This window comes from Dipodomys merriami, unplaced genomic scaffold (assembly GCF_024711535.1).
Source record: "Dipodomys merriami isolate MVZ:Mamm:240054 unplaced genomic scaffold, mDipMer1.0.p SCAF_7, whole genome shotgun sequence".
In the NCBI taxonomy this organism is placed as follows: Eukaryota; Metazoa; Chordata; class Mammalia; order Rodentia; family Heteromyidae; genus Dipodomys; species Dipodomys merriami.
In genome coordinates, this window is record NW_027206290.1 from 10,792,380 (window position 1) to 10,814,958 (window position 22,579).

The 22,579-nt window shown below is 35.0% G+C and overlaps 1 pseudogene; it reads left to right on the plus strand.

The window, feature by feature from the left end:
• Nucleotides 1-21,225: 21,225 nt before the first annotated feature.
• Nucleotides 21,226-21,765, plus strand: LOC138816670 (large ribosomal subunit protein uL22-like; annotated as a pseudogene).
• The last annotated feature ends 814 nt before the right edge of the window (nt 21,766-22,579 follow it).

The following is a 22,579-nucleotide window of genomic DNA, read 5'->3' on the forward strand; positions in this document are numbered from 1 at the left end:
GTTCCTTGAAGAATGAGGTTGGAATATGAATTTGTAGATAGCCTTGGGAAGTATTGGCATTTTCACGATATTGATCTTTCCAATCCAGGAGTAAGGGAGTTTTTGCCACTTTCTAAGTTCTGTTTTGATTTCCTTTTTCAGGTATTTAAAGTTTTCATCATAGAGGTCCTTCACTTCTTTGGTTAAGTTAATTCCTAGGTATTTTATTTTTTGTGGGGCTATTACAAATGGAGTTGCTTTCCTAATTTCAGCCACATTTTTCTCATTGTTCGCATACAGAAAAGCCATTGATTTTTGAGTGTTAATTTTATATCCTGCTACTTTGCCAGTTTTGAATCAGCTTGAGTAATTTGGTAGTGGAGTCTGTGGGATTCTTTAAATACAAGATCATGTCATCTTCAAAGAGGGAAAGTTTTACTTCTTCTTTCCCTATTTGGATCCCTTTTATGTTTGCATCTTATCTTATTGCTGTAGCTAGGCGAAGTGGAGAGAGTGGACATCCTTGTCTTTTTCCTGAGTTAAGAGGAAATGGCTTTAGTTTTTCACCATTAAGTATAATGCTGGCTGTAGGTTTGCCATACACAGCCTTTATTATTTTGAGGAATGTTCCCTGGATTCCTAGTTTTTCCAGAGCTTTCATCATAAAGAGGTGTTGGATTTTGTCAAATGCTTTTTCTGCATCATGTTGTTCATATCTTGCTCTTATCTTACCTTGTTATTGTGATGAATTGTATTAATTGATTTGCATATATTGAACCAGCTTTGCATCTCTGAAGTAAATCCTGTTTGATTATAGTGTATGACTTTTTTGATGAGTTGTTGAAGCCAATTGGCCAAAATTTTGTTGAGATGTCCGTCAAAGAAATGGTCTATAGCTCTCTTTTTTTGATGAGTCTTTGCCTGATTTTGGGGTGTGGGTTATAATGGCTTCATAGAAAAAGTCTGGTAGTCAACTTTCACTTTCAATTTCATTGAAGAGTTAAGGAGTATTTGTGTGAGTTCTGCTTTGAAGGCCTTATAGATTTCAGCTGTAAATCCATCTGGTCCTGGGCTTTTCTTGGGTGGGAGGTCTCTTATAATGTTCTGAATCTTAGTTGTTTCTGTGTTGATGTTTCCATTCTCATTTCTGAGTTTGTTTATTTGAGTGTGTTCTCTTCTTTTTCTAGTAAGATTTGCTATGAGTCTATTAATTTTGTTAATTTTACTCTTTGTTTTGTTGATTCTTTCTATAAATTTTTTGACTCTAGTCCATTTAATTCTGATTTAATTTTAATTTTTTGTTTCTGTCTACTGTATGGGCTTTAGTTTATTACTCTTTTTCAAGGAGTTTCTGCATGTTCTAACCTATTGTCAAGACTTTCTACTTATTTTTTTATTTCCTTTCCTCCTAATTGGTCAGATTTGATGGCTTCAAATTATTTGTTTTAGATCTTGTATGGACTTCTTTACCTCCTTAATTTTGCTTTCAGTGTTCATTCTCAAGTCCCTTAGTTGATTGGTTATAGTTTCATTGGACTCCCTTTCCTTCTGTTGGGCTTCATTAAGCATTCCCTTTGTGGCTTCCATGGATTCCTCTAGCCTTCTGTTAGCTGCTCTGGCCTGGTCTTTGTCAGTATCAAAGATGGAGTTCTTCTCCAGTGGTGGGGTAGGGGTTACCTTCCCACTGCTGCTCTGTGAGAAGGAGTGAGGATATATTCTGTGTACTCTTGCCTTTCCCTTGGTTTTGGGGCCATCCACGGTCTGTGACTATCTGTAGTCAGCAGGATGAAGATTTCCATTCCCTGTCAGTTCTTGCTGGTGATAAGTAGAATCTGCTTGCACACTGCCTCTGGCGCCTTTGTTTCAGGCTCTCTCCGTTGATATGGTGGCTGCAGCAGCTGCTGCCACCACGGTCACTGCATACCTGAGAGAGCTCGAATCTGTCTCTTAAACATGCTGCCTGAATTTTTCCACTCTGGCCAAACTCTCTGTAGTATGAAGGCACATTTGGGTGACTGTCTAGCCTTAGATTTTCCACTGGAACACTAAAACTGGTTTCTATGCAAGAGTTTGTTTAGGCCCCAGCTTCTCCTCCACCCTCTTCAGAATCCTGAGTATTCTCATTTTTTTTTTGAGACAGCATCTCACTATATAGTCAAAGGTGTCCTTGAATTCTCCATTCTCCCACTTGATCCTCTTCAATACTCAGATTATCGGTAAGAACCCCAGCACTCAACTCAGAGGTAGGTTGTGAAAAAAAAAAAAACTAGCCACCAATTAAAATACAAAATAAAATACCTATGTCAGTAAATACCAACTGATAATTAATATATATATATATATATATAAAGTATTTGTCATCAGTGTTTGCAAACTTGTTATCGAATAAGCTGTTCGTGTATCTATTGACTACATTTACATAGGTAAACTACAGAATACTCTGAACCAGATACCTTTCAAACAGAGAGGCCAACAGCAACAGCACTGATATCCCCAAGACAGCCAATAGAATCAAAAGAATTTTATGATTCTTCAAAGAAAAGTAAATGACAAAGAATGTGATTCATGAAACAAGTTTTTATTTTTTTATTATGAAAATACTGTACAGAGTGGTTACAATTACATGGGCAATGTACATTTCTTATCAAACATTGTTGCCTCCTCCTTTGTTTCCCCTTCCCATCTCCCCACCCCCTTCACCCTTCCCCTCCTCCGCCTCCCCCCCCCCACAGTTGTAAAGTTCGTATTTCGACATAACATCTTGTACATCTCATTGTTGCAATGGGTCCACCGTATCCGTATTTAAACGATTTGTTTTTTTCCCTTCCCCTCTACAAAGTGTACCAACATCAAATACAGTGAAAACAGGGGTTATACCGTGGGAGAGGGACATACAAATTAACAAAGAAATCATCTTATAAATGAGTTAGAAACACTTGCAAGAAAGAAAAAACATGTGAATCCTTATCTTGGGGTTTTTAAAAAGGAAGTGAATCTCTTTCTCTCTCTCCTCTCTCTCCTCTCTCTCTCTCTCTCTCTCTCTCTCTCTCTCTCTCTCTCTCTCTCTCTCTCTCTCTCTCTCTCTCTCTCTCTCTCTCTCTCTCTTCTCCTCCAATTCAGTTCAAAATTCACTATAAGTAATGAAATTTTCCCAATAAAATTGCTCCTTGATTACCCCAGGCTACAATGACACATTTTTGACCTTATTTTTTGTATGTGCATTCAACATGAACTTGTAGCTATAAGTTATAGAATGTTCCCCCAAATCTCCAGAGAAATAGAAAGGAGAGCAACTACAAATCTCAAGTGATGATTCTGGGGGTGAAAAAAAGGAAAAATAGACAAACATTGGGACATCACTGTTTCCACAGTACTATTATGGTATTCTGGCATGTTTTACAAAATAAAATAATATATAATAACCTTTTCAATTTGCTAAAATTTCTCAGGATAAATTTAAAATTTTTTTCAATGCAATTTGCAAGTCTAAAGTCTAATAAAAATATTATTAATACTCTCACCAGTATTAAGGGAGTTATAGAAGACACAGATGGAGAAGGAAGAGAAGATGTCAGATGTCATTAAAAGAAAACCAAAAGGAACCCAGGGCTTCCACTTGCTCACTTAGTATGAGAAATAATCACTCACTACAATTCAGTAACAGAGAATATCACATAGGACACTAGGAGAATAATTACTGAAGATAAACGCATTACAATCAACATTTTTTAATGTAAGTTATACGATTATTTTGCAACATGCAAACTTACAGGAAAAACATCTTGAGAACCTGGCATTATGGAATGAATGCATTTCACCTCTATTATGCACAGAGTGGAGAAAAGATTTGTATCTCCTGCACTAAAACTAAGGATAGAACTGTGGAGATCTTTTTAAATCTATTGCTGTCAATGTGAATTGCTGGTAAGAATGCTGACAAATAGATGGAAAAGTAGAATCTGTTTTAGGACTGAAAGGAATACAGTCAAACTATTTTACCATGGTCAGAGCAAATAGAAAGATAATTTTAAAATAAAATATATTCCTTTCTCATGTCTAGAATAATTCCTACAGTACAATAAATCAATGAACTTGTTTGTCTCTTTTGGTAAAGATAAATGTGACACAAGAATATAGAAACTTAAAAGAAAATGATTACTTTATGCTACAATAGAATCAATTCCCAGTAATTGTTCCCTACCTCTGTCTGCCTGTTACCTATTTTACAGTGCCAAAATGAGTTAAAAGTAGCAATAAATGCAAATCAAGTGAACAATCTCAGAGTACTTCTTGTTCTTCAAAAGCCTCAGTTCTCCATCTGGATAAAATGTTAAATATAGCTTAAAAGCAATTTTAGGCCTATGTGGTATTACATACTTGTAATCAGAAGACAGAGACATTGTGGACCATCATGTGAAGTTAAACACTGGCTGGAAGTGAGTAAGACACCACTCCCCCACCCCACCCCCGCCATCCCCATCTCAAAAAATAAAATGAAATAAAATAAAAAGCTGAGCTTGGTGATGTGAGCCTGTGATCCCAATTATAAGGGTGACACAGGCAGGAGAATCTAGGTCAAAGCTAGACAGGATGAAAAACCCAAGACCCTATCTGAAAAATACCTAAGAGAAAAGTGGTATAACACCTGCCTAGCAAGCACAAGATCCTGAGTTCAAATAGCAGTACTTCTAAAATAAGTAAATATTTGTAAATTTAAAAGAACAAAACATGGTGTTATGTTTTTAACACCTTGAAATTAGATTTAATTAGTCCTACCCACTGATTTAGAAGTCTTTTGGACATTGCAGTTGTAGTTATCTTTTTTTCAAGCTAGTCTACCACTACCCTTGAGACAAGATATGACATCTATTCTAACCATTATATAGAACAAACCCAGATGCCCCTCTGCACCAGGTTTTCTAGGAAGAATTGAAACAGAAATTCCAATTTATCTGATCCCAAGGTAGATGCTGTGGAGAACTATGCTTTCTTTTTTGCTCAGCTTCAAAAGTCTATATATGATGAAATCTAATAAAAATAACTATGGAAGCTTCTGTGTTAGATATTACATAACTCAAAATTTTTGGTAGACAAATGACAAATTACTTCTGTAATATTCATTATAACATACAGAATTTAAACAATCACAAATAGACTATTTTTCCTTAATCTATTATATTTGCATTAATAATAATAATACATTGTTATTTGTTTATAGTATTTAAGATATTACAAAATATTTTTGTGGGTTTGTTTTCAAAGCACATAGCATTCTAGACCAGCAATCTAGACCAGATACAACTCATTAATTTCTGGAGGAATTAAAAAAATAGTTTAAATAATTTACCTATGATCACTCAATATTATTATGTATTTATATTTATTTATTTGTTGTATATTTACATTTAAATCCAGGCTGACTGTCTCAAAAAAAAACCCATCTCTGATCCCTCTGATTCCTCTGATTCCTAAGTCATTCAAGCTCTTTTTCTCTATATAACAAAATTTTAGAAGTAACTTCTATCTCCTCCCATTCCAGTATACTCAGACTTTCTCTTAATTTCCTTTTCCTGTGAAATATTTTTCCTCATCATTTCATCCAAAATACATAAAAAGATCTAAACAAGGAAGGAAAAGCAAGTCAGTATAAAAAACTGGGAACTAAGGAATGAGAAAAGGAACTAAAGAAGGCAGGAAAGATGGGAAAGAGGAGGAAAAGAAAAAAAATAACCTTACTGGTAATGTGAATAAGACTGCATGCATTTTCTGTTTTCGTATTGAACTTTTAAAAATGCAAGGCAATATTTTGTACTTTTTGTAATTCAGGTATTAACTGACATAGTACTATACCTCCTCTAAATCCTTAATGGATATAGAATTATTGTTCTTTTGTATTTTTACATGTCTGAAACAAGCTAACAATTTATATTAATTAGATATATTTTTTCTAGTGAAGTTTTTCTGTAATATATTTCTTATTTCAATATCCAGATAGTGATCAAACCAAATGCTGTTAAAAATTATAAGAAAAAACAGCAAAATTATTCAATTAAATTTGTAAATGTAAAGAAAGTAAAAATTCTCCATCTCTAATCATGTATGTTTCATTTATTTATCTTAATATATGGGGTTTTTTTTCAACACTGGCTAAATTCAGTTTTTACTTAGGTCACAGTAGTTCTGAATTGCTGAATTTTCTAGGATATTTCTGGCCCTATGTATGAAAATAGTTGGCTCCTGTTGGCTTCCTAAAATAAGGCCTGCAATGGTGAAGGAACTGTCTGGTCTTTTGGTTGTATGGTCTCCCTTCTATTTTCTCTTTTTCTCTAATATGTATTACTATCCCTTGGAATTTTATTCCATCTGAAGAAGGAAAATAAAAGAGTTGTTAAGGAAAATGACAGAGAAAAGAAGTTGAAGATTAAGATGACAAAAGAGTTGAAGGCAGACTCTGAAAGCCTAGAACATTCAGGTAGTTCCCCCCCCCCCAACAAAAAAAACAATCTGTGAACATGAAACAAAATCAATAAGATTAAGCTTAGGTTTTGTTTCTGCAACAGCACAAACTATTTTTTTATAAAGGTCATAATCTTAGAATTTTGGATGGAAAGTTACAGATTACTATGAAACACTTGTATGTGAATACTCTTGTTTTTTCATACTTCTCTCTCTTTATGAAAACGTTTGACCCTGAACAATGGTCTTGATCTGCTTACAAAATAAAATTTGTTTCAGTATATAAACAGTGGCAAATAGTCCAATAAGACTCCTGAGCTGTCAATGGACACCAGGCACTCATCCTGGATCTGGAGCTATAAGTCCACTACATGTCTCCAATATTTACTCCCACCAAACAGTCAAATTCCAGCTCCAGTCTGGTGAAGAATCTGATACTTTAACATATTAAAAAGTTGTGTCACTGTACTAGCACGCCTTTTCTAATTAATAATATGTCTTATATGACATAAATTACCTGTGCTTATCATGAATTCCTAGAACAAAACATTAACTTTTAACGAGTTATTTTGCTTCATCAAATTGCATTTTGATGGATCCAGTCAGCTTGGGTAAAGTAATTTTCATCATCTAATAATCAGAAGATTCACTTTTATTAAAAAACAAACAAGTTGATAGCCTAGCAGTTCGTGCTTCCAGAGCTAAGGTCCTGCCTGAAGGTGAGACCCTAGGTAAATCCTAGTAACAGAAGGCAAAGCAATGTTTGTTGGATATTCTCATCAAGTGACTTGAAAGGATGGCCATTCCAAACCATTCTGACTTGCAATTGGAAGTCACCTTGTATTGTAGCTGTAAGAAAATTTAAAAACTGTTAAATAATCTCTCAAACTTGCCCTAGAAACTCAAGTTGACTTATTAAAGTTTTTTCCCTTATTTGAAAAGTTCTTTGTTTCACTAAAGGCAAGTCTCCTGTGTTTTGTAACGTTGTTATTGAACAAGTTTAATGATTTGCTGAGGACCTCATCTAGAGGCATTACCAGGCAGCTCGAGATTAGAAACGTATGGTAGTAGAGGCTCTCATAGAATAAATGAAAATATTTTATTCAGCTACCGAGAAGGGTCTCCAGAGATCAAATTAGAAGCTAGCTGTGAAGGGAGATGTTTAGGCAGGCTCTGGAATTATTTATCAGCATTTTCTGCTTGTGTGAGAATAAGCAGACATTAAGTTTAAATTAAACAAAGAGAGAAAGAAAACAAGTTTCTTTTTCAGTAATTTGACTGCTAATGATATTTCTGAATTATTCTCGGCTTAATAGTTTAAGTCATTTGCAATGATAATAATTGTTCCTGCTAACATTACAATAGTGTGGATTTCTCTTTTTTTTTCTTTTCACCAAGATTAACCCTCTTTAAAACATTTAATGGACAAGTAATTGCAAATTTATTGTGGGCTTTGTTAATTTTTAAATTTGTTTTCTTTTTCTTGACATTTCTTTTAATTTAATTTAATTTTATTACATTCATCAACAATTTGAGAAACTAACTTAAAGTCCATTAAAAGGGAATAAACGTTCTTTATGTTGCACTGGTTTGTCTTTATTTATAATGAGGCTGAGCTTGTAGATAGTATAAAGGCAGCTTAATTATAACTTTGAACATTAATGTGATTTTCTCGTAGAGTCATTCAAAATAAGTATGCTTTTAAGGGTTATGGGAAAGAAGTAAACTGTTAACATAAGGATGCAAGTGTTTCTTAAATAATTAAATAAAAGACCAAACCACATCCTATGTGAAATGCATAAGTCTCTGTGTTAAATAATATCTAGGTGATGAAGTTGTACTAAAAGCCATTAAACTTTGTTCATATGAGAACATGACATATTATCACAAATGGTTGGTAATTGAAAACATTTTTGTGTTAAAGGCAGCAAGCTAATAAACTAGAAATGAAAACCCTATGTATTATGACTGCTTTTCATATTGAGGAAATGTAAATATATTACTCGATATTTTGTCAGCCAGTAAATTGTTTCTCTCATGTCCTAAACTAAGTCACAATATTAATCACCCACACTGGAACGAGCAAAATTACTAAAACTTTTTCTGACACTCACTATTTCAAAGGTGACTGATGTGATAGAGATGATATTTTTCCTAGAATTTTGAATATTCTTGGTTCACATGAACAATTTTTAAAAGGATTTGGTTACCAGTTCTCAAACAATTTCTATTAACTTACTCCATTGTGACTTAGAATTAAATTGTACCTTAAGTAGCACTTTTTTTCCTTAGAGAGGAAAGAGAAAAGAAAAAGAGCTGAGGTGAACAGAGGATTCAATAACAGCACAATACTTCTGGGGCCAGAAGAAAATATAGAAAAATTAGTGGAAAAAATAAGCTGAAATTATGTAAATACACACACACACACACACACACACACACACACACACACACACACACACACACACACACACACACAAACTCCCTGCTGGTGCGATTTGAAAAAAGAGTTAATTTAGTGTAATTTTTTTCTAATCTGATCTGCCACAAGTGTTAATGACTTTCAGACACTTCGAAGTGACATTCTTCACCCTCTGCTGATGCTCTTTCAGTGTTTGGGAATCAAATAATTACAAGATGAAGCACTGAAAAGTTAAGAAGGAAACACAAAGCTCTGAATTAAAATGAGACATAAGATTGCTGCCAGTGTAAATGAAGAGGATTTAGTTAGCCATATTAGTAGAAATTTAACAAATTAGTAGAATATTTGTTTCTTTGGAAACATTTTCAAATATCACTTATATTTATATCTGCTCATGCTTTTACCTTAATTGATTAACTTCCTGAAATGCCAGGTGCTGATTTTTTTAAGCTTCATCTAATATTGAGTAAAGTCCCTCAGAGTTTTCAAATGCAGTATGTCTTGTTTTATAACCACATAATTGTATGTCATCTTTTCAAAATATAAACAATCTTGCAGTGTTGTAGCAAATAGAAAATCTTTCCTTCCTTCCTTCCTTCCTTCTTTCTTCCTTCCTTCCTTCCTTCCTTCCTTTCCTCCTTTTCTTACTTCCTTACTTCTCCCTCCCTTTCCCTCTCCCTTCTTTCTTCTCTCCCTCCCTCTTTCTCTTTCCCTCTCTCCTCTCTCCTCTCTCCCCCCTCTGTCTCTCTCTGTATCTCTCTGTCTTTCTCTCTCTGTCTCTCTCTGTCTATATCCTCTCTCTTTCTCTCTTTCTCCATCTCTCTATCTTCCTCTCTGTCTCTCCCTCTCTCTGTCTGTCTCTGTCTCTCTGTCTCTTTGTCTCTCTGTGTGTTTCTCTCTCTTTCTCTCTCCCTCTGTCCTCTCACTTTCTCTTTCCCTCTCTCCCTCTGTCACCTCTCTCTCCCTCTCTACCCCTCTCTGTCTCTCTCTGTCTCTGTCTCTCTCTGTCTCTCCATCTCTCTTTCTCTCTGTGTCTCCCTCTATCTCTCTGTGTCTCTCTGTCACTCTGTCTGTCTGTCTTTGTCTCTCTCTCTGTCTCTCTCTGTCTCTCTCTCTGTGTGTCTCTCTCTCTGTCTCTCTGTCTCTCTCTCTCTCTTTCTCTCGCACTCTGCTACTACTTAAACCACATTTCCACCTTTACCTTTTGCTACTTATTCCTAAAGATTGCAGCTTCCTGAGAATCTAGAATTACAGGAGTTACCACCACTGGCACCTAGCTTAGGTATAGTTGCTTTCAAACTTTTCCTATTTTTTCAATAAGCTACACTGTAGCTTTACATTTGTCTTTCTTTTTTGTGCTTCCTGATAGCCTGGTAACAATATTGGAATTCCAACCAGATTAATTTTTATATCCTGATCTATAATTTATACTACCAGTAATTCCCATGCAAAAAACCTGTCTATATAAGCTTTTCAGTGAGTGGTTAGATTCTTTCAAAGAAAAAATGAGTGCCCATTCTTAGAATCATTTTTATACAATCCACATGGCACATGCAAAAAGACAAGAGAACAATGAAGCTTGCATTAGTCAGTTTTCTAGAGCTGTAACAAAATACCTGAGAAAATTAACTTTTAAGGAAGACATGTGCATTTGGGCCCAGAGATTCAGAGGATTCAATTTGTAGTGGCTTGACCCATGATGCTTTGGAGCTTGTGGCAAGGAAATACATCATGATGGAAGTAAATGGTAGAGAAAACCTGTTCATCACATGGCCACTAAGAAAGAAAAAAGGAAAGAAAGAGGGTAGGTCAGGGTCCCAGTATCACCTCTAAAAACATGGCTCCAATTGCCTAATTCCTCCCTCCTACTGGGCCCTACATCATAAAGGTTCTATCACCTCCAATAGCTCCATAAGCTGGAGCTATGACTGGTATGATTTATTTGAGATATCTCTTACCTTAAGGTTAAGCAAAGCTTCTAGTGCATCATGGATATGCCTAAATCAAAAACACGAATCTTGTTACAGAAATATGTGTTTTCTTTCTATGAATGATAGGTAGACAAATGGATACATAGATAACAGATAGATAAATAGAAAGATAAATTGATGGTCAATAAAATATAGTGTATGTCATATACACAAAATTATATTATATTAATATACATGAGCACATTACTTTGATATTACTGGGAATATAATTATTTTCTCATTATTCAAAGAATTTCATCTCTATCTTCTTGAAACTACACTTCAGTTTGGAGACAAATCCAGTCAGTCACTGGTCTTTGTAAATAAAATTTTATTGAAATATAGTCATATTCATTTTTGTACTCTCAATACCTGTTCTTGCAGTCCATGGGAGAATGGTATAATTGAGACAGAAATTATTTGCTCAGCAAAGCTAAAAATATATGCTATCTTGCCCAATGTATAAAAAGTTGTCAGTTATTTGTACTTTTTCCTGACACCATTTTTAGAAATAGCCTCTTTAGCTGCTGCCAACTTGATCTCCTTACTAGGATTTCCTTTCTTATCAGGATTTTTAAATGTTCATGTTCATCCAGATTATACCTCAGGGTTTTTTTTTCTTTTTCTTACCCACATAGTCACTTTGAAAATTCCTTGTATGTATGTATGGCACCTTCATCTACCAGCTGGTCTCTATGTTGATAATTCCCAAATATATATATATATATATATATATATATATATATATATATATATATATATATATATATATATATATCCAGCCAAAACATCTCTTCAGAGCTTCTGCTGTATCTTTCTACTTGGAGATTTTCTAGATTTTCAAAAATTCTACAAAATCCAAATTGAGCATACTATCCTCCTCACTCTCCAATTCTCCAATCTGCTCCTCCTTCGCCTTCTGTCTCATTGATTTGCCCTGTTCAGTTACTGGCAGCACAAACCAAGTTATCATAGTAGCTTATTCTTTGATTTATATCTAATACATCAGCATGTTTTTTCTAATTAGCACCATTCTGTGGGTCTTTAACATGTCTAACATGAATCGTTTTAAAACTTACATCTCCAGTCTTCTTAGTCTCAGCAGCATTCATGACTCATATATTTGCATTTTTTATACTCTCCCCACATCCTCCACAACCCTATACACATATTTCAGTTGGATAACTTGTGAATCAAACTTCTGTTTTCCTTATAACAGATTGTTACCATCTCCACAAATCCTTCTAGACTAGTTCACTGTCTTGTTTTCTTGTTCTTCAACTTTCTCCATACTCTCCTTGCCATATTCTTTCTCAGAATCCATTCCTTTTATTATATTCTCGTCCATAACTGACAGTATTTATGTCTACCTTCTTCAATATGGCTTATTCTGGAAGTGGTACTAAGAAAACACATAATAATCTTAACTGAATGAATGAATTATAAGGTTGTGAAAAGGTAAAGAATAATTCACACCTAATACGCTTTCTGAAAAAGTTAATGAGCTTTAAAATAATTTAATACACAACATTTATTTCAATTGTGGCTTTTAGTTCTTAAAACACTCCAGCCTGTGTATTACTCAGTGGTATGGCTCACATGGATAATTTTGGTCATAAGACATGTCAGTCTGGGCCACTTACAACAGAAATGCCTTTGTTCCTGCAGTCTCTTCTCCTTGTAGAGTGCATGTACAGGTCTTTTCCACATACAAAGGAGTGACTGATGCTCTGAAAGGTGCTGCCAAGGCAATATGATGCTGTGACAAGAAAAAAGTCAGCAAGTAAAAATTTTAAGGTAATAAATCTGAATTTTCCAGAATTCACATGCTTATATATAATCCTTATTTTCTTCCAATTGAAATATAATTGTTTTTAATTAATGTATGTTTTGTAAATGAAGAAAATCCTTTCAAGACTTCTCTAAGTACAATCAATCAACCAATTATAGTATAAACTAAAATCATGGGAAATATTAAAAAAACTAATTTAGGAATCAAGCCAAATGGTTAGTAATGGAATATATATAATATATAGCTATATATTATATAAATACATATTAACATAAAATACATGCTATTATAATAATGTATATTATAGTTAAGACTTATCTACTAAATGTGTTTCTTTTTGTTGTTGTTAGTTGGGGAGCTTGAACTCTGGTCCTGGGAGCTGTCTCTCAGTTCTTCAGTTCAAGGCTCTACCACCTGAGCCACAGCACCACTTCTGGTTTTCCAGTGGTTTATTGGAGATAAGAGTCTCACAGATTTTTCCTGCCTGGGCTGGCTTTGAACCATGATCCTCAAATCTCAGCCTCTTGAGTAGCTAGGATTACAGGTGTGAGCCACCGGCACCCAGCTAAATGTGTTTCTGTAAAGTAGAAATAATTCTGAACAATAGGTCCTGTATTTCTACTGGGAAAAAAATACAGATCATTTTAAGTTACAGATACTGGAGACACACATCTTTGTTTTTAGGAATTTTATAGTTTATCTAACTTTTGTGAGTGAATTTAATTACTGGAGAAAGGTTATGTAATAAAAATCTTAGCAGTAATGAAGTGAATAGATCTTCTATGCAGCTTCTTATTGATAATGAATTCTCCATTTACTAAGGGAGACTGAGTGATGCATTTCTTGGCAAATGATCCTCATTTCTGTGCTGTGGCCAAATGAAATACTTGAGCAAGTGTAATTCTACATCCTATTCTCCTTGCGAGTCAAATGTCGCTATATTTAGAACAAAACATTGCTCAAAAGTTGCTAACAAGATTGTTTTTGCCTTTACCAGGTTTAAACTGTTTTTCTCCTTCCTCTTTAATTGCAAATAGTAGGCATTGAATTCTTTGAATAAGAATGTGAAAAGAATCATTTACTATTTACCCAACAAATCCTTGTGAGCAATCAGGTTAGAGGTTATCTATTAAAATATTTCAAGCCGTCAAGTGTATTTATTCTCAAACAATGTGTCTAGATGGATTTTATATCCATATGGTAAAGAAAAATCACTTTATTAATCTCCCATTTCTGCCAGCAGACTAAAACATTTGAGGAATCCAGATTCTTTGTGTGGGCCAAGAGATAGCTTCAAAGCAATGAAGTCCACTTTTTTAGGACATTTGCTAGTTGATTTTTTATCTACATGGGTTTTGTCACATCTGTCTTCTGGAAGCAGCATCTCTCATCATTTGTGTTATGAAAAAACATTAGTCTGATAAATTTTCAGAGATTCTATCTAGTGACAGCCTTTCTTCAGTGTGAAGGACCTTGATATCCCATGAAAACACTATGAGCTCTCAGAAAGAGGCAAACAGAGGAGGGAGATTTTTTTAAAAAGATAGCCGATGTGCTTCTTCAGGTAGCAGAGAATATACATTTAAGAAGCAATTTGAGCTACATCCAGTCTAAACTATTTAGAAGATTAACCTCTACTAAAGAAAAAGGCACAAAAATTGTGGAGATGAGAATGCTTAAAAGAGGCAGACATTAATTCTAAACAATTACTCACCCTCTGCTGGAGGAATATCAATACCAAATTTCAAACTCTACTATAAAGCCATAGTAATCAAAACAGCTTGGTACTGGCACAAGAACAGACTTCAGGACCAATGGAATAGAATTGAAAACCCAGAAATGAACCTACAGACCTACAGCCATCTAATCTTCGATAAGGGAGCTAAAAAAATAGAATGGAAGAAAGACAGCCTCTTCAGTAAATGGTGCTGGCAAAATTGGTTAACTACATGTAGAAAACTAAAGCTAGATCCTTATATATCACCCTGCACCAGAATCAACTCCAAATGGATCAAAGACCTTGAACTCAAAGCAGACACTCTGAAAACATTACAGGATGGAATAGGAGAAACCCTAGATCTCCTTGGCGCAGGCCAAAATTTTCTTAATAGAGACCCGGAAATACAACAAATCAAAGAAAGGTTGGACAAATGGGATTGCATGAAGTTTCAGACCTTCTGCATGGCAAAGGACATAGCTAACAAGATCAATAGAAAGCCCACGGATTGGGAGAAGATGTTCACTAGCCATACAACAGACAAGGGTCTCATATCTAAAATATACTTGGAATTCAAAAAATTAAATCCCCCAACAACAAATCCTCAAAGAAACAACTGCCCAATAAATAAGTGGGCTAAAGACTTAAAGAGAAACTTCTCTGAAGAAGAAAGAAGGATGGCCAATAGACACATGAAGAAATGCTCAACCTCCCTAGCCATAAAAGAAATGCAAATCAAAACAACATTAAGATATCACCTCACCCCAGTTAGAATGGCAAAAATCAAGAACTCTAATAACAACAGATGCTGGAGGAGATGTGGACAGAAGGGAACCTTACTTCATTGCTTGTGGGCATGTAAACTTGTTCAACCACTTTGGAAAGTAGTATGGAGGTTCCTCAAAAGACCCAACATAGACCCTATGACCCAGCAATCCCACTTTTGGGCATTTACCCAAATGTTTACAAACAAGACCACACTAAAGCTACCAGCACGACTATGTTTATTGCAGCATTATTTACCATAGCTAAGATATGGAACCAGCCCAGATGCCCCTCAGTAGATGAATGGATCAAGAAAATGTGGTATATATACACAATGGAATTCTATGCCTCCATCAGAAAGAATGACATTGTCCCATTTGTTAGGAAATGGAAAGGCTTGGAAAAAATTATATTAAGTGAAGTAAGCCAAGCCCAAAGAAACATAGGTCCCATAGTTTCCCTTATTTGCAATATCTAGTATATGTCTGAGTCAAGCAGAAAAGGTCAGATAAGGTGATGTTAGGGAAATGAACCCTAAGATATGTATTCAAATGTTTTTTTTTCTTTCATGCGATTGTTTCTAACGCATTTATAAGATGATTTCTTTGTTGCTTTCCCTTATTTGCAATATCTAGTATATGTCTGAGTCAAGCAGAAAAGGTCAGATAAGGTGATGTTAGGGAAATGAACCCTGATAGGTATTCAATTTTTTTTCTTTTATGCGATTGTTTCTAACACATTTATAAGATTATTTCTTTGTTGCTTTGTATGTCCCTCCCCCACAGTATAACCCCTGCTGTCACTGTACTTGATGTCAGTATAATTTGTGTAAGGGAAGGGGAAAAACAAATCGTTTAAATAAGGATACAGGTGGACCCATTGCAACAATGAGAAGTACAAGTTGTTATGTCAAAAACGAACTTTACAGCTTTGGTGGTGGTGGGGAGGACGTGAAGGGATGGGAAGGGGAAACAAAGGAGGAGGCAACAATGCTTGATAAGAAATGTACTCATTATCTTGCCCATGTAATTGTAACCACTCTGTACAGTATTTTTACAATAAAAAATAAATTAAAATTTAAAAAAAACAATTACTTACCCTCTCCAATCCCCTTTCTTCACTAGAAAATGCAACAACAACAACAACAAAAAAAGCAGGAACCATTCCCTTTCCCAAATGCACTTGTGGTACGAAATGTGTGTGTGTACAGTGCTGGCCCAGAATATATACATAGAAACCTGCTTTGCAGGTCACAAGAAAGAATTCATGAGCAATAAATTACAAATAATAGTAAGAGTACAGTGTCCTTCGATTTTTGTACAGGCTTAAAGGAGTATCTTTCCATAAATAAGGAAGTTCAATCTTTCCAGTAGGAAAGAGACTATTGCTTGTTCTTTCATATTATAAACAATATATAGAGACAAACTAAGAACAAAGTATCCGATGTATTCTACCACACACCTATATTTGTAAAGATTCATATCAACATAAAAGTGAAAGCAAGGGGCTGGGAAGGTGGCTCAGTGGTAGAGTGCTTGCCTTGCATGCATGAGGCCCTGGGTTCGATTCCTCAGCACCAAATAAGCAAAAGAAAAAAAGCCAGAAGTGGCGCTGTGGCTCAAGTGCTAGAGCACCAGCTTTGAGCTGAAGAGCTGAGGGACAGCGCCCAGACCCAGAGTTCAGCCCTCACGACCGGACCCAAAAAAAAAAAAATTAAAAGCAAGATGCTAGAACCAGGATCCTAATATGACAATTCACAAAAATATCTATTATAAGGATAGTAATCTTCCAAGCTAGCTTGTCACTTAAAATTTCATCCAATGGCATACTCACTAGTGTCTCCTATCTATCTATCTATCTATCTATCTATCTATCTATATATATGTATAAATATCATATTGATATAGATATAGATCAGGGATCTGAGATACAGAAATGTTCAAACACAGAGATTACTTGCCTCCCATGAACCCATAGTGAAGTATTTACTTAATTATGGTTGGATTTAACATTCCATAGTTATTCATTTATCTTCTTGTCTTTTCTTCTCATTAATTCCCCTCCTAAATTATCTCCATTATTTTAGTGTTTTAATTCTCTTTTACACAATTTATATCTATCACAACTAAATTTGAACATAGCCTTCTCTAGTGTAGAACATTAGAGAGCCTATCCATTCCCCATTTGTTGGGAGTAGTATTCCCTTTAGCTTGGTCCCACCTAAATGTGACAACAAACTTGTTTCTCAAAAGGTGAGTGTTTTCCAACACCAAAAACTGGCATCCAAACCCTTATTTTTCAAAGCTAAACATTTTTTCTGTTGTCAATTGGACATGATGACCCAATTGCCTCAAGTCTAATGAGTCCAGGAAATAGCAATTGATTTCACCCCAAGGGTTCCAGATCACTGGGTACTTACTGTGAATTGAAGACCACATTTCTTGGGAGGCATGAGATGTAGAGAAAAATCTCTGCTTGCTTTTGTCTCTGCTTGCTTAGAAAGATTAAAGCTACTTCCTGATGTAATAGTAGATCAGTTAGAAGTCATAGCTTCTTGGAAGCAAAATAATCAGGTAATAATTATGGATATATAGCAATGGGTAAAAGATCAACCCATTTATGAAAAAATTGAGTAAGCAGTGAAGCCCAAAGGAGGGTTCATAACATAAGGTGAGCTGGGCTCACGCTTGTAATCCTAACTACTCAGGAGGCTGAGATCTGAGGATGGCGATTCAAAGCCAGCCAGGGCAGGAAAGTCCATGAAACTCTTATCTCCAATAAACTGCCTGACAACCTGAGTGGCGCTGTAGCTCAAGGGGTTGAGCACTCGCCTTAAGCTGAAGAGCTGAGGGACAGCCCAGAAGAAAAGCCCCACGACCGACAAAAAAATAAATCACCTAACATAACATAAGGTGATTTTAAGCAACAGAGTTTTCCTAATACTTTATTTTATTAATATACATTAATTATGCATATTGAAGTATTCAGTGTAATAGTTCTATACCTGCCTAAAACATGCATTAATCAAATCCATAATCTTTTTTTATCCACCTAATACCCCTTTACCCTTTTCAATTTTTGTATCCTCCATTTAAGTTGGGATTTTTTTTAGCTCTACCTATAAAAAATAAATTTGCACAATATTCTCTAGTTCCATTTATTTGGCTGCAAATGATACTAGTTCATTATTCTTTATGGCTGAATAATATTTTGTTGCATTTATATGTATTTCCTTTATCTACCCACTTTTGATGTATACCTCCTGTAATTCCATACCTTAGTTATTAATAGTGAATATTTCTTTCTGTTATGCTGTTTTCACTTTCTTTGTATGTATGCTGAGAAATAGATTAGATATATCATATAGGGAGAGAAATTTTAACAACAATTCATCAAAGGATTTATATCAAGGATACATAAGGAACTCATAAAACTTAAGAACAATAACATTTATCTAATTTTCAAGTAGGGAAATGTTCTCACAGACACTTCTATAAAGAATGAAAGCTCATAAATATGGATAAACAGAAAAATATTCAATATCACTAACCATCAGAGAAAGAAAACCAATACTACAGTGAGATGCCACCTCACTCCAGTTAGAATGACTATTACAAAATTAAATGATAACAAATGCTGTTAAGTATATAAAGGAAAAGGAACTCTTTCACATTGACGGGAATGTAAAATAGTACAGACACTATGGAAAAAGGTATTGAAGTTGCTGTAATTTACCTTTACACAGAAAAAAAAGACCCCTTAGGCTTTATAAGACACACTAGCAAACAGTCACATTTAGGCTTTAAAAATGAAATTCCCCATACATTGTTTTCAAGTAATAATAATAATTATATGTTACAGTTTGCCTTCACATCCTAAGTTCCTTAGACAAATTAATGTGTCACCAAAAATTAATAGGTTAAATTAGACTAGCAAGTAATTCAACTAGGCTAAATCTTTCTTTTTAAATATTAGTTCTCTTCATTCATTCTTTCTTTGATCTTATTTTTTCTCATAATTTAGAAATAAGAACAATGAAAATGGGAGAAATAAATTATATTGTTTGTTTTATGTAGCTTGAAAAGTCTGCCATTTCACAAAGAGTATTGTACATTATTCTGCATATGCTTAAGGCAAATTTCTCTGTGACTCACATACTCTATAGTATGAGATTTCTATATGTTTACAAGTGATATTTTGTATTATTTGATGTGGGACCTTATATTGTTGAACATTTTATAATTAGAATGAAGATTTTATTAGAACATTTTACTAAATAAAATTCATACTAAAACCCTTAAATATGTATTTTAATGTTTTCGTTTCTTTCATGCATGTATTTCTAATGCATTTATAAGATTATTTCTTTGTTGCTTTGTATGTCCCTCCCCCACAGTGTAACCCCCGTTTTCACTATATTTGATGTCAGTATAACATGTGGAGGAGATGGGGACAAACAAGTCGTTTAAGGATTCAGGTGGACCTGTTGCAACAATGAGAAGTACAAAATGTCATGTCAAAACCAGCTTTACAATGCCGGTGTGGGGGGGGGAGGGGGGTATAATTGGGTGGGGGGAGGGGGGTAAAATTGGGTGGGGGGAGGGGGGAGGCGGGGAAGGGAAGTGAAGGGTAAACAAAGGAGGAGGCTGCAATGCTTGGTAAGAAATGTATCCATTATCCTGCCCATGTAATTGTAGCCCCTTTGTACAGTATGTTCTCAAATAAAATAAAATACAATTTAAAAAAAAAAATTCATACTAAAAAGAACTAATATATATTTAAAATACAGAAAAAGAAAACCTAAGAACAAACAAAAACCCTCTTGTTTCCTTATCTTGGAATTTATTTCAATTAGCATAATTTTATATGGTTATATATACATAGCTATTGAGTTTGGTGATCCTCTGCCAGGACTATCTTAGACATTTACCAATTATTACAAAGGAGGGAAACTATGGGTCTGGCTTACTTCACTTAATATGATTAATATGGCTTTTTTCAAAGTCTTTTGAATTCCTTATGAATTAGGTGATGTCATTCTTTCTGATGGAAGCATAGTATTACATTGTTTATATATACCTCATTTTCTTGATCCATTCATTTACTTAAGGGCATCTGGGTTGGTTCCATATCTTAGCTATGGTAAATAATGTTATAATGAACAATATAATGAACATACTTGTGCCTCTAGCTATGGTGTGGCCTTGTTTGTGATCATTTAGGTAAATATCCAAGAGCAGTTTTGCTGGATCATAGGAGATCTCTATGTTAGTCTTTTGAGGTACCTCCATACTGCTTCCCAGAGTGGTTGAACAAGTTTACATTCCCACCAACAGTGTAATAGTGTTCCCTTCTGGTCGCATCCCTACCAGCACCTAATATTATTTGTTTTTTTGATAATGGCCATACTAACTGGGGTGAAGTGAAATTTCAATGTGGTTTTGATTTGCATTTCTTTTATGGCCAAAGATGTTGAAAATTTCTTCATGTGCCTATAGACTATTCTTATTTCCTCTCCAAAGAAGACTCTTTTTAATTCTTTAGCCCATTTATTATTGGGGTGGTTATTTCTTGGAGGATTTGTTTTGGGAGCAGTTTAACTATTTTTGAGCTCTAGGTTATTTTGAATTGGAGGCCTTTGTCTATTGCATAGCTACTGAAGATCTTCTCCCAATCTGTGGGTTTTCTATTTATTTTGCTAGCTATGTCCTTTTAGCATGCAAAAGCTGTGCAGTTATCCCATTTGTTCAGCCATTCTTCGATTTGTTGTGTTTCTGGATCTTCATTTAGGAAATTTCAGCCTGTGGCAAGAAGCCCTATTGTTTCACCTACCCCTTCCTGTAATATTTTCAGGGTATCGGCTCTTACCTCCAGGTCTTTGATCCATTTAGAGGTGATTCTGGTGCAGGGTAATATATAAGGATCTAACTTCAGAATGTACTGTGTGGGTTTTTATTTTTTCCTTCATTTTCCATCCTTTGGTTTATCCCCTGTTGTAACTGTTTTTTATTTTGGTACCATGTCGTGTCTATGTATTTATCTGATCTGAGAAAGAGAAGGGAAACAACAAAATGGTAAGACAAAGAACGAAGTGTGCATAAGCAGCCTGAGGTGACCTGTGAAAATGGGCCGCTACTCTCTAGACCCAGAAAACCCCTCAAAATCATGGAAGGCAAGAGGTTCAGATCTTCGTGTTCACTTTAAGAACACCAGAGAAACAGCACAGGCCATCAAGGTATGCATATCCGAAAAGCGACCAAGTATCTGAAAGATGTCACATTAAAGAAGCAATATGTGACATTCAGGCGTTACAATGGTGGAGTTGGCAAACAGTGGGGCTGCACACAGGGTGGGTGGCCAAAAAAGAGTGCTGAATTTCTACTGCACATGCTGAAGAATGCAGAGAGTAATGCAGAATGGAAGGGTTTAGATGTAGACTCCCTGGTCATTGAGCACATCCAGGTAAACAAAGCACCCAAGATGAGGGGGCGAATTTAACAGATCCCATGGTAGGATTAACCCGTATATGAGCTCCCCTTGCCACACTGAGATGATCCTTACTGAGAAGGAGTAGATTGTTCCTAAACCAGAAGAGGAGGTTGCACAGAAGTAAAAGGTATCCCAGAAGAAACTGAAGAAACCAAAACTTATGGCAAGGGAATAAATTCAGCATAAAATAAATGCAAATAAATGAACGTTGGTTATCATTTAAAAAAAAAAGAACAAAGTGGGAACCAATGCAACTGAGATATTCACAAGACACTATGTTGGAAATGAACTTTACAGCTTGGGAGGAGAGAGAGAGGGAATGGGATAAAAAGAGAGAGGGGCTAACAATGTTGGACAAGAAATGTATTCATTACCTTACTTATGTAACTGTAATCCCTGTGTACATCACCCTTACAAGATTTTTTATAAAGAACTAATGAACAATATAACATTAGTACTCATGGACTCTGGACATCCGTATGTTTTAAACACATCGTATGATAAGATTGACCTTTGTTTTCCCTTTTTTCATTTGTGGTTTGAAGCAATAATCACTTTTACTTCTTTTTTTTAGAAGTGGGATTCATGAGATAAAATGTGTAGGAAGATCAAAGAGTACTACATAAATATTGTAATTTTCAGGGAAAATATTATGGTTATTTGTATCATATGCAGTAATGAAAATGGAAATTATTTACTCTAGAGACCCTGGCCACATAATCATTAAATTATTTGCATCTTGATAAATCATTTGCATGCTAATGAGAACATATTCCCAAATCAGCCTTTCCCAAAACTTCTCTATACTCTTATTATCAGGTATATATGATAACGTGACACAAAGATATAAAACCTTAAAAAGTCTGTGAAGAACTTTACCTTTCTTTTCCTTTTACAATGCTTCTGGGAGGTTAGTGATTGCTTTGTTTTAACTTGTTGTTCTAACTTGTTGATAATGAGCCCTTAATTGTGGGAGGGTTTTTTTTGTT